The sequence below is a fragment of the Acinonyx jubatus genome, chromosome D2, assembly GCF_027475565.1.
Source record: "Acinonyx jubatus isolate Ajub_Pintada_27869175 chromosome D2, VMU_Ajub_asm_v1.0, whole genome shotgun sequence".
In the NCBI taxonomy this organism is placed as follows: Eukaryota; Metazoa; Chordata; class Mammalia; order Carnivora; family Felidae; genus Acinonyx; species Acinonyx jubatus.
Genome location: NC_069393.1, coordinates 67,727,199 through 67,739,671, shown reverse-complemented (window position 1 = coordinate 67,739,671; position 12,473 = coordinate 67,727,199). Strand labels below are relative to the sequence as shown.

The following is a 12,473-nucleotide window of genomic DNA, read 5'->3' as shown; positions in this document are numbered from 1 at the left end:
TACACTTGGATCAAGTTTCATGTGGCCCGGAGAGACCAGCATGTTTATAGCGATCTCCACAGTTCATTACAGGCGTTACTTCCTGAGCACAAAAAAGGGCACGTGACTTTGACAAATATGTGTGAATTCTCTGAGTTTCTCTTTTGTAGGGTTTAGCACTAACTCTGTGCTTCTTCCTCCATCCTTTTCCTTAAACATTTGAGCCCCAACAGTATACCATGCCCTGGGAAGACACAGGCAAGTCAACTGGGTGGGAGGTGAGGGATGCGCAGAGTGATGGGATATGGGATGTAGGTTGGAGAGGAGGGAAAAGGGGGAAAATCAAGATGCTTGGCAGAGGAATTACCAAGTAAGCCAAGTCACAGAGGCCCAAAGCAACCTAGCCCATGGAGCATGGCCCCTCTGATTCAACATAATGATTGCTCATCACTGATAACTCAGTATTGCTCTTCCAGGTATGCTGGGATATTTGTTTCTATTTCAAAAAGGTTCTTCTCACACATCTTCAAATACATCCTTCCTTTCAGCCAACTTTGGCCCAGGTAGGTCAACAGGATCATCTTGCCTCTGACCTGGAAGGGCAGCGTTCACTCAAGGAAAGTGTTGCAGTGGAAATCAAAACCTTTCTTGTCTCCCAGTGGGAATGTCTGATAAATGCCTATAAGATGCTGTGAGGCAGAATAGGATAGGTTGGGCAGACAGACTCTGCTGTTGGCCTGAGATCAGAAGTCCATCAATACCATTTACTAGCTGTGGGTTCTTGGGGAAGTTACTTAGCTTCCACGAACCTTAATCTCCTCCTGTCCTAAAAGGATATGAATAATATCTATGACATAGTTTTAGAGTATTAAATGAGATATAAATCATTTTACAGAGACCTGGTTTATTTTCCTCTATAAGGGGCAGGGCATCAGGGAGAACTTGTTTTATGCTTTGTTCTGCTTGGGAAATCCAAAGAGGGAAGCCCATTAAGAGTGGGTCATCACTGGGTAGTATATACATTATGGTCATCAATGCTGAATGGTGTCATATGTAACTAAGCACAGGTTGTGATTGAGAGATTATGACTCGGTCACATTTCCAGTTGTATGATTTTACACAAGTAACTTGACCTTTCTAAGCCTTCAGTTTCCAAATCTGTAAAATCAGGCTTCCTGTCTCCTATGGCCGTTGCAAGGACCTAATGAAATGATACATGTAAATTGCTTAGCACAAGTCTTGGCACACAGTAAATGGTCAGTAAAGTTTACTGACATTGAGTTTGTTCATCTGAGATTGGTATCCTCAGGCTAGGAAGACCTATCACTAGTGTTCTCGTATGAACTCTGGGCATTTTCTAATGGGAATATTTCTCTCTTTAGAAGCCCACCTTATCAAAGAGCAGGTGCTTTTGATTTCTAGAAAAGCCTGATAATGATAAGATCTTGCCTACAATTTCTTAGAGGTGGGGGCCCAGCTAACAATCAGGTATATGATACTCCTTTCAAGGGCAAGTTGAATGAAGTTGGGGAAGCGGAGTCAACTTTTGTGGCAGGCAGCTCACTAGATGTTGAATTTGCATAAGAAACAGAACAGGACAAAATGTACTTGGGCTGAACAGTATTTGATGCTTGCTCTGATAAAAGGTAGGAGGCTCCTATTTTTTCCTGGTAATTACCCACTGTTTCACTCCTCCACCCTATCCCTTCTCTGCTTTCCAACACCCCTCTCCCTTCCAGAGATGATGGTGGAGTCAGAGGGAGGCCACTGGGGGATGGACCCCGGGGCAATGTCTCCCACTGAGACTTAAATTGCTATTTCTCCATAAAACACAGAAATGAAACTGATGGGAAGATTTGAACAATCCCAGGATCCTGAAAGAATCCAGTAAAGGGGATTTTATGGCAGACTCATCTGAAAGGTGAGCTCATCTTTCCTGTGCTTTTCTTTTGCGAATTGCCAGGCAGTAGGAGTTGTCTGTTCTATTTGAAGGTCTTGCATGATCTGTGAAAGCTGACCCAGACACCAAAGGGTTGCCATTTGCAAAGTTCCAATCAACATTTTCATTCATAGCTCAGAAATCATATAGGTGATGAATCATGATGAAAAACAAACTAGGAAGCACTTATAGTAACAGATGGTACTTTAGAAATAAAGCTAATAAACATGCATTAAAGTTTAAAAGGCTTCTTTATTAACTTATTTTTTAAAGCACACTGTTTTGAGTTCATTAAGTGTTGGCTTTGTTAAATGGACTCCATTGTTTCCTTTAAGCCCTGAATCAAGCCTTCTTCTACTTTGTGGGAGACTCTTTTGCCAATTTGCAAATGAGTGGGCGTTCCCATACAGGCTTCAATGGCTTACTGCTTGGGAATTAATAGTCCTCCAGAGAAAGTGGTGTTCCCCTCAGAGAAAATACACTTCATAAAGGAGAACTGAGAAGTGAGAAAAGAGCCTGTGCTGATAGGGCATCAGAAATTCAGAGCAAGAAGCTCCGCCTCCCCCATCCCTCCCCAGACCCAGCAGCCACCATTTTCTGGGAACCAGACTGACCCAGGCAGATAAACTGGTCTTTCCAGGAGAACCTCCAGTCTTAACTGGCTAACCTCTAAGCAGGGGATAAAACCTTACCATTTTCTCAGGAGAGTAGAACCCATCAGCCCCTCCCTTGCCTGTCTCCCCACCACCCTCCTCACCTCTAATTATAAGACTAGAGAATGAAAAATAGCTCCTTTTCAGTTCAAGATTAGGGATCTTATTGCTGGTCTAAAACATTCAAGGTGAATAATTTGTTAAAACTTCCTAAGGTATCATCCTTTTATTCTCTCATTCATTCATTCATTCATTCATTCACCAAACACATAATGAGTGTCTCTTATGTACCAGGTAGTAATCAAATAACGTATATGAATATGTAGACAGATGGTCCTCGACTTAATGATGATTCGACTTAAGATTTTTTGACTTTACAATGGTGTGAAAGTGATGTGTTCAGGAGACACCATACTTCAAATTTGAATTTGGATCTTTTCCTGGGCTAGCGATACATGGTACAACACTCCTAGTAAAGCTGGGCAGCCCCATCCTAAGTTGAGGAAGATCTGTGGATCCTCTACTTGGGGTAAATATAAGGATATTGAGGAAGGACACATATGGGTTATAAAGATAAAGAATAACAGGAAAGAGAAGAAGCATCTAATTTAGACAACCTGGTCAAGGAAATCTCTTTGAAGAGATTTAAGATGGAGCCTGAAGGATGAGAATGAGCTGGGGATTTGTTCATGTGTATACACACATGTATGTGGGAGTATGTATGTAGAGGAAGAGTATTCTAGGCAAAGGGTATGGCATTTAAGGAGGCTCTGATTTAGAAAATATTTGCCGAAGTTGTTCTTTGGAAGAAGCCAAAGAACTTTCAAACTGCCCTCAAACACAGGAGAGTATTATTCTGTATTTCTTTGTGAAGTCGGTTGGTGACATTTTGGCCAGTTAGCCAAAAGAGCCCTAGTTAGACTCCTTCTGAAGTCCTACAGATGTTCATCTCTGATGTGCTGTGACGAATTCTCTCACTGGTTCTCATTACTGCAGCCCCTTGAGGCAGGCACCCTTGTGTAAGTGTGTTTCTGAGGAGAAGGCCATTTCCATATTGCACCAAAAGGGTTTCTGTGTAACTGCAGGGCACATACCTGCCAGGGGTTCCCCTTTGCTCTGAGAACCAAATTGCATCCTGGGGTTGGGGAAGGAGTGTTTTCCAAATCTTTCAGCTCTGTTAGCATTCTCCCTGCAAAATGTATGTTCCACAGAGTGCTGAATCATCTCCTGTGCCAAATTCTGAGTAGTTCTATTCTTCTGCTTTTCTGACCCTGCACATGGGGGTCTCGTTTGTTTAATAAACTGGCAGAATGACCTGTGACACTTTTAAGTCTGCTTTGCATCTTAACGCAAACATTGTGCTTTTCTGAACCTGGAGAATTACAATGCCCGTGTTAAACATTTTGGAAAAGTTGAAAATTTGGGAAGGTGGAACTGATTTTAAAGGCTAAAGGGTGATAGTTTTGATTAAAGCAAATTGTAAAGCATGGCAGAACTGTCATCATAGCATCTATAATTCGTTGTCTGATTGAAGGAATTTAGAGGGGTAATTTTTTGTTGCATACTTTCTTTACAAGGTAATGGTTAAAGTACAAAGTCCTTTCATTGGATCCATCAGGGTTTGTTTTGTTTGTTTGTTTGTTTGTTTGTTTCTGTAATGAAGATTTTTTTGCCTGTATGGCCAGAGGGAAATCGTCATTAAAATGGATTAATTGATCAGTAGCTGCAAGGAGCAAAGCAAAATGCTGGAGCAGTATGTGTGCATAATTATCTCTCATTTACCAGCCATTCTTTTAGAGCCATAAGCCCAGGGCTGTGATGGATCCATGGGAAAGGGTACCAGCAATTCTGAAGCTGGAGGTCCTTCCTTTCTTGAGCCGGGGCTTCTGGGGGATAGAAAGTAGGTGTTAGGTGATTTCAGAAGGTTGCAGATGGGTGAAGGTCAAGGTGGAAACTAGGACCAGACCACATTGGACATCATTGACAGAAGACATGAGCAGTAAAGAAATATTGGTACAACCTGAAGGGCCATGGGAACGGATACTGGATGATGGGGGATTTCTTGTTGATGTTTTTAAATGTAGGTGAATGAGTGGAATCTCCATGATACAGACAATCCAGTATTCATTCTTCAAAGACAAGCTCAAAGCAACCTGTTATGTGAAGATATCTCAGATCCCCCTACCTCTGAGGACTTTGAACTTTTTGAACTTCTGTTGTCTGCCTCATGTATATGGCATCTAGTATGTGCTGCTATATGTATGTTTTGTCTTCGTAAATTGAGAACTTGTAGGTCTCTGTATTGCCTATAATACCGAGATGTCATAATGATTATTTACTGAAGGATGATATTGTCAAGTCCTGTACAAGAATAAAATAGAAATAGAAGATCATTTCTCACTCATGTGAAGTTTCAAATGGGTTTGCTCAGTTGAAAGATGGTCTTCCTGTGGTTACCCATGGAAATGAGCTTCTCGATTCTCACTACTTGCTCTGCTCTCCTCCAAATCCTCAGAGATCTCTGTATTGAGCAAGCAAATAGAGAAGAGTATGGAGGGCCTCCAATGGGGAATGGGAAAAAGCCAAGCCTGGAAGAGGCACACATCATTTCCACTCATAATCCATTGGCTAAAACTCAATCACGTGGCAACATTTAGCTTCCGTGGCATGCCCAGAGATTAAAAATGAGTTTTGGTGGGTAGATAGTAGTCAAATATAGATAGCTAACTTTGGGAAGATTATGTGGCTATCTATCTATTGTCTATCAAGAATTAGTTTTATTTATTTTTAAAAATTTTTAAAAATCTTTATTTATTTTTGAGAGAGAGAGACAGAGTGTGAACAGGGGAGGAGCAGAGAGAGAGGGAGACACAGAATCGGAAGCAGGCTCCAGGCTCTGAGCTGTCAGCACAGAACCTGATGCCGGGCTCAAACTCATGAACTGTGAGATCATGACCTGAGCCGAAGTCAGACACTCAACTGACTGAGCCACTCGGGCGCCCCAAGAATTTGTTTTATTATTCCCATTTTACAGATAAGAAAACTGAAATGGGAAGATCAAGTCACGTGCTGGAGTAAGGACTGGTGCTTGAATGTAATCCATGATTATCTGGCTCTAAAGCTACCACGCTGTATTTGCTTATTAACCTGATTTCTTGCACTATTCCATCATCTTCTATTTCCCCTGTCACTGTTTCTATTCAGGCCTCAAACATCCTAACTTAACTGCTATGATAGCCTTAGGCTGTGTTCCTTAATGTCAGTCGACCAGGCAAATTATTGACAGATCAATCTTCTTAAAGGACAGCTCCAACCTTATCGATTCACAGCCTGAAAATCTTTAATAAATGCTCAGTAAACATATGTTAATTCCCTAGTGAATGAAAAGCAAAGGCCCTGACCAGGGCTCAAGGCCCCAGATTAGAGAATTACCTGGAAAAAATCTGAGAGCATACCCTGGGTCATAGAATGTCCTAACATTCTGTGGGTAAGCCTGTTTCAGAAGCATTAGTTCTGGGTTGGTAAAGAACGACTTCTTTCCTGATCTCATTCTAGGAAGGGTTTGGTATCTTACTCCCTGAAAATCTTTAGGTTTAACCACATAGACCCCTGTTTTTGGCACAGAGAGAGAAGAAACTGCCATTGGATATGGCACACAGCTCTTAAATCCACACCCCTGCACATGCTCAGTGAATATCAGCCTCTACACTGACTGTGGGCATGGAAAGGGTCATGGAATGCTCCTGAGACTGTGCAGGGGCTCTGTTTAATTAATCCAGTGATTCATCTGGAAAAACTTGTTTATTTTGGCACAATGGCAATAGCAGATTTTCTATAAGGAAGGGATTTAAAGTAACATTCCAGTTGAAAAGATGGGATGTCTCAGTGATTAAGGGTAACTTACATAAGACTGAAAAACCCTAATTGCTCATAGTGAGGATTGAATGGTTGATATGGATTATAGGAAAACGGAGGTTCCCAAACCCTCTTTACTGCTACAACTGCACTACTGTCCAAGTGATGCTTTTCTCATTGTTGAGATTCTCTGCCCCTTCTTCATCGCCTGGTGCTTCCCCTTCTGCTTCCTTTGGCAACATGGCAAGGCTGTGCCTGTCAACCCCAGCTCCATTAGAAGTGCCCACTATCGGCCATCTCCTGGGCCCCGGCCCAGCAGAATTGCAGACAGTGTGATGGTTACTTTGATGGCAGCTGACTGTGTGGGGAAAAAAAAATCAAACAAACAAACAAACAAACATAAAGGGGCTCATTCTCTCTTTTGTGTCCTCCACTGCTGAAATCTGAAGAGCAGACCCTGCAGTGATAATGGGAACAGGGTTCAGTACAAAGACTTTACACATTTCAGAGTAGCCAGGCCTTGTGACCCAACGCAGACAAGCCTCAGGTTTCAGAGCACAGGGTGGTGGTCTCCCTTCTTGGTGGGGGCTGGAGGGACAGAAGAAATTAGGGTCCGGAACTGGATATGTCGGTGGCTCTCAGAGTTGGCAGGGCTTTGGGTGGTTTATCTGGCCGGAACAATAAATCTTGGCACAATGCTGCTGCACCCCCTTCCCATGCCCGGGGCAGACAGCCCACTGCATGTTGAACTTCTCTGTAGATTAGTGCTCAGCCCCAAGAGAGGATCTTATTGGTCAGCTGGTACCTTATTGCAGAGCTCTTTTGCCAGGCCAGCTATCTCAATGATTACTGACCAGCCTATAGAAGGACCGACCCCTGGTCCAATCAGCTGAGATCCAAGTCAAGCTCATGCTGGTTGAAGTACAGCAATCAGGTGTAAGAAAAATTTGGATTCTTTTTCTTTCAGAGGATGGTTATAAGTGGGTGGCCCTTAAAGTGTGATGTCCACTTACATTGAGGAGCTATGTGTATGATGTGTAAATTACTTAACCTCTCTTTCTCCCACTTTCTCATTTGGAAAAAGGTGGTAATGCCAATACCTGCCTCCAAGGGTTGCTGTGGAGACTGAGATAAGACAGATAAAGTACTTGGCACCCAGTAAGTGCTCATAACTAGTAGCTATTTCTATCACCTGAACACCATTTCTCAAAGTCCCTGGAGGGCAGTTTTTTCTGGGTCCTTCTATGGGGTTCAGTTCCCTTCATGTAAAAGACATCTTTCATCTGAGCCCTTAGGGCTCCCGGATAGACTCAAGAACTCACATGTTTCAGGAGCTGGGGGTCCCACCATCTCAATTGCCAGCAAGTGGCCTTCAAGGGTCTGGGAGCTTCAAGGGTCAAGGTGCTTCTGGCCCCCAGCGCTGCCTTTCTGACACTAACTCTTCTTTTAAATCATATCCTATGGAACCATTTATCTACCCGTATCTGCCCCTGTGCTGAGAAATCAGGTCACAGCACAAAAACATGCAGGGTTAGAGCTTGTAGGAGAAATTTAGGTCAACCCCCTACCATCTTCCACCTGCAGGATTGGGACACAGGTGAGGTGTCTTTCTGGTTTTGTTCCCATTTGCTTTTATCTTCATTGTCTGTCTTTACAGAGTCCATTGATTTAGTGATTTTGTGGTCACTGAATATTTGTTATATTTAACAATTCACAATCAAACAGTGTTATCTGACAGTGACCCAGTGAGCCAACAGGTTGGCCTGAACAACGATACGGGTATCCTCCACTTTTCAAAAGTTTTGCATTCTGCTACTTCGCTTTTACGAGAGATCTACATTAGTACCTGTCTTCACTAACTGAAAGAAATCCAAGGAGGATTTTTGCTTGTACAAAAAAAGGAAAAAAGCAAAAATAGCGGTCAGCGTTTGTTTCCCAGCGAGCTGTTACGGAAAGGCAGCATGTACCTCGGGCAGCAAGAGCGGTCCGCCAACCTCCTTCCCCAGAATGACTCTCAGCATCTCCACATGAAGCTTCCAGAGCTGTGAACTGTGTCTGTGAGCACCTGTGTTTTATCCCCATTTATTTTGTGCATCCGTTAGCAAGATGTATCCTAAGGTATCAAAAAAGCCTAAGAGAGGTTATTTGTTGGGCCTGGCGATGCTCAAAAAATTTCCCATGTAAATTAATAGTCATTGCTTCTTTGCTTTTACTCTTTCAGCTTACTGAAGGTTTCGTAGGAACACTCTACATTCAGATAGCGGAGGGAACCTGTATCAATATTCTGGGACCATCCAGAATGCACACGCAGCTGTAAGATCCTTTATGAGAGAATCTAGTGTGGTGATTTTTTTTTCCTTTACTTTTTTTAAAGCAAAGCAAAACAAAACAACACGGAGTAGCCCAAAATGTTGAATCTGAGCAACTTGGACAGCTGCATAGTCCGGCCTGCAATTTTTTGTTTCAAGTATTGCAATTGCCGGATAGTTCTGTGGCTTTGTGCCCTGCCCTTTGTGCCCTGTGACCCTTACTGGTTACTTCAGACCATTTACACTGCTTTAGTTTCTGGTTGGAAACTAACTCTGCTCTCTTACAGATGGATTAAAAAGCTATGGAAATCAATCCTTGCCAGAGGGACGTGAAAGATGGCTCCATCTGATAGGAAATCCATTTGTGGCTCTATGCACACTCCGAGATAGGCACAGCCCAACACAGTCTTCCCTTGGAGAACAGAGGGCTTGGGTTTGGAGGGCACTTCGATCCCACCCCCACTGCACCCCCCATTCTGGTCCTGCTTTTGGTCAAATGGCTCCACTTCTCTGGCCATTCATTTGCATCAAGCTCCTTACGAGGTTATGATGAAGATCAGAGGAGAGGCATCAAAAAATGTTTTAGAAACTAGAAGTTGTATATCAAAGTATATAATTGCAATGATATAATTTCTTGCTACTAAGCAAAGTCTGCAGACAGGTAGGTGGAGGTTATGAGTGCCTTTTCTTTTTTCTTTTTCTTTTTTTTTTTAATATTTTTTAAATGTTTATCCATTTTTGAGCAACAGAGAGAGACAGAGTGCGAGCAGGTGAGGGACAGAGAGAGAGAGGAAGACACAGGATATGAAGCAGGTTTCAGGCTCTGGGCTGTCAGCACAGAGACCGATGCGGGGCTCTAACTCACTGACCACGAGATCATGACCTGAGTTGAAGTGGGACGCTTAACGCGCCACCCAGGTGCCCCATGAGTGCATTGTCAATACTCTAAGATCACACATATATGCAAGGTCCTAGTAGAGACCACCATTTCTTCTTTTTTTTAAATTTATTATTATTATTTTAATTTTTATTACTTTTTAAGTTAAATTTTAGTTAATATACAATGCAATATTGGTTTCTGGAGTAGAATCCAGAGATTCATCACTTACATACAACACCCAATGCTCATCACGAGTGTCCTCCTTAACACCCATCCCCCATCTAGCCCATCTCCCACCCATCTCCCTCCATCAACCCTCCGTTCTCTATCTTTAAGAGTCTTTCATGGTTTGCTTCCCTCTCTTCTCTTTTCCTCTCTCTTCCCATATGCTCCTCTATTTTGTTTCTTAAATTCCACATATGAGTGAAATCGTAGGGTATTTGTAGAGGTCACCTTTTCTAATAGTGAAGCTGGTCTGGTGGCTGATGGTGTTTTTAGCTGGAGGAAAGGCTGCCGATTAGACTGCTTTGCTGTGCAGGTGGAGAACGGGTCTTGAGTGGTGGCTCTGAGCTGTGGCTTTTGCACAGCTGTGGGCGGTGAGGCTGAGACACTTCCTCGGGAGCTTACCAACCTTTTCCTTTCACTTTTCCTGCCCTCACTCCCCTTTTTATTTTTAGGTTTTTTTTTTTTTTACTAAAGAAGTTATACTTGCTCATTGCAGATGGTCTAGGAAGTTTAGAAAATATTCAAGACACAGAGAAAAATGCATAATCCCATCTCCTTGAGGCAACCCCTGTGGAGACTGTGAATTGTTCCCTTTCTTTTATTGTTGTTGTTACTGTTGTGTTAGCTGTACATTTTTCAGACATCATTGAGAGCCTATGGTTTATGACATTTTGGTATCCTGCCCACCTCCATTTCTGATTGCAGCATAGTAGAACCTTTATGATCCCTAGGGATAGATCTTGGGACCCTCTTGAATCCCCATATTTGCTAACACTGGTATAGAGTATAATTTCCTCAATAAAATTTCTCTCACCCATTTCACCAGCAGTTGACTCTCTGTTCAGGATAAGTTTCCACTACCTACCATGAACTTGTACATCTGTGACACTAACTGCATTCTACTGTAGCCTGTTGACTGGGCTCCATTACTGACTATGGAACTGGATCCCAGAACCCAATCTTTGACTGCTTGAAACTCAAGTCCACTTGACCAGAAAGAACAAATGACTCCATGTCTTGGATTTTCAGGGTCACTTGTGAATAGTTTAAACCTCAAATATTCAACTGTGGCTACCAAGGGTGTCCTGATCCCTGCACCGCTGGAGAAGGGCAAGTCAAGATTCTGTTTCTCATCCATCTTTCTTGACCTTCTCCCAGGTGGAATTTGGAGACTTGCAACCTTGGAGAATCACCTCACTTAGCCTCATTGCCATCCAGGGAGGGCAGACCCACAGCAAAAGTCTTCTATTTTCCAGATGGTGAAAGGGATTGAGGTGGGGATAAAGCAATGTGACCGTAAGCTGCCCCCTTCCAGAATCTCTCATGGGGCCCAGTAGAGGTTTCCTATCAAATGGCCACTGGAAAGATGCAAATGTCGACCTCTCCCCGCTGCACTTGAGCTTATCCTGAGTGGAATCAGAATTCTCTCCTCTGCATAACTCAAGCCTATGACTTCATTCCAGGGCCTCCTTTTGTGAACACACTAAAGCCATTATCCTATCAGGCAATCCTTGTTTTTCTACACTTGTGATTTCAAGGGAGCTGATAGCACCATCCCCCCTGGAGCCAGCCTCATTGTCCCAGGCCTTTTGGAACCCATATTGAGTAACTTCGAGGTGGCCCGTTAGAGGTGGCTTACACATTGCAAGTGAGAGAAGGACAAGAAAGTGGCTTTAGGAGAAAAGAACAAAGCCAAACCCGTGAGTGGTGAAGCTGATTTGGGCACAGGTTTCAGCCCTCTGCTACTCATCCTTTGATGGCAGCCTGCTAGTTTCATCAAAGGGAGGGAGATAGTGCCACACTTCAGAAGACATCCTAGGGATGCCCGGATTTTGTAAAATCTTTCTGCAACCAACTGTCAGTCACTCTTTTGCTCAGATGTGTTTAATGGCTCCTTATGATTTCCAGGATAAAATCAAATCCCTGGGTATCAATACTTGGAGGGACCCCTCAATGATCTCCCTTAACTTGCCCTTCTAGGTTTTATTCCTTTTTCTCCATCCATTTAGTAGATTCAGTGTGGTCTCTTCATTGTGTTCCACTGATTAACCCCTCCTCTGCTGGCAATGGCTCCCCACCTCCTTCCTTACTTTCTCTTCAGGTCACTTCCCACTACTCACCTAACACATAACTATTTGCTGACCTAAGGAAAAGTACCTTTCCTTAGGTCAAAGGTTAGGAATAGGCAGGCCATGGGGCACCTGGGTGGCTCAGTCAGTTGAGCATCCGACTCTTGATTTTGGCTCAGGTCATGATCTCATGGTTTGTGGGTTCGAGCCACACGTTGGACTTTGAGCTGACAGCATGGAGCCTGCTTCAGATTCTGTCTCCCTCTCTCTCTCTCTCTCTGCCCCTCCCCCCAAAAAATTAATTAAAAAAAAAAAGGAATAGGCAGGCTATAGATTGATTCAACCAGCAGACTACATGACTTGTTTGGCCCTCAGAGAACTTTATGAATTTGAGCCAACATTTAAAATTGGGAGATTTCACATAACCTTTAACAACCACCTTTATCTCAACTCAATCTGAAGAATAACACACTCTGACCATACTGTGCCCACATTTCGGCACAGTGGTAGTTGTGCTTACAGACTGACTCTCACATGCGGTTGACAGGTCACATGCCCCCCTGT

General features: G+C 43.2%; 1 long non-coding RNA gene across 1 annotated transcript in view; it reads left to right on the top strand.

Annotated features, from left to right (window-relative positions):
* The window catches only part of LOC106984773 (uncharacterized), a 33,183-nt gene extending 20,993 nt beyond the window's left edge, over nucleotides 1-12,190 (top strand). The window contains exons 3-5 of the long non-coding RNA XR_001431775.3: nucleotides 1,815-1,900; nucleotides 7,511-7,584; nucleotides 9,023-12,190. This is a non-coding gene — a long non-coding RNA (uncharacterized LOC106984773). The remainder of the gene's footprint in view (nucleotides 1-1,814; nucleotides 1,901-7,510; nucleotides 7,585-9,022) is intronic.
* Nucleotides 12,191-12,473: the final 283 nt, after the last annotated feature.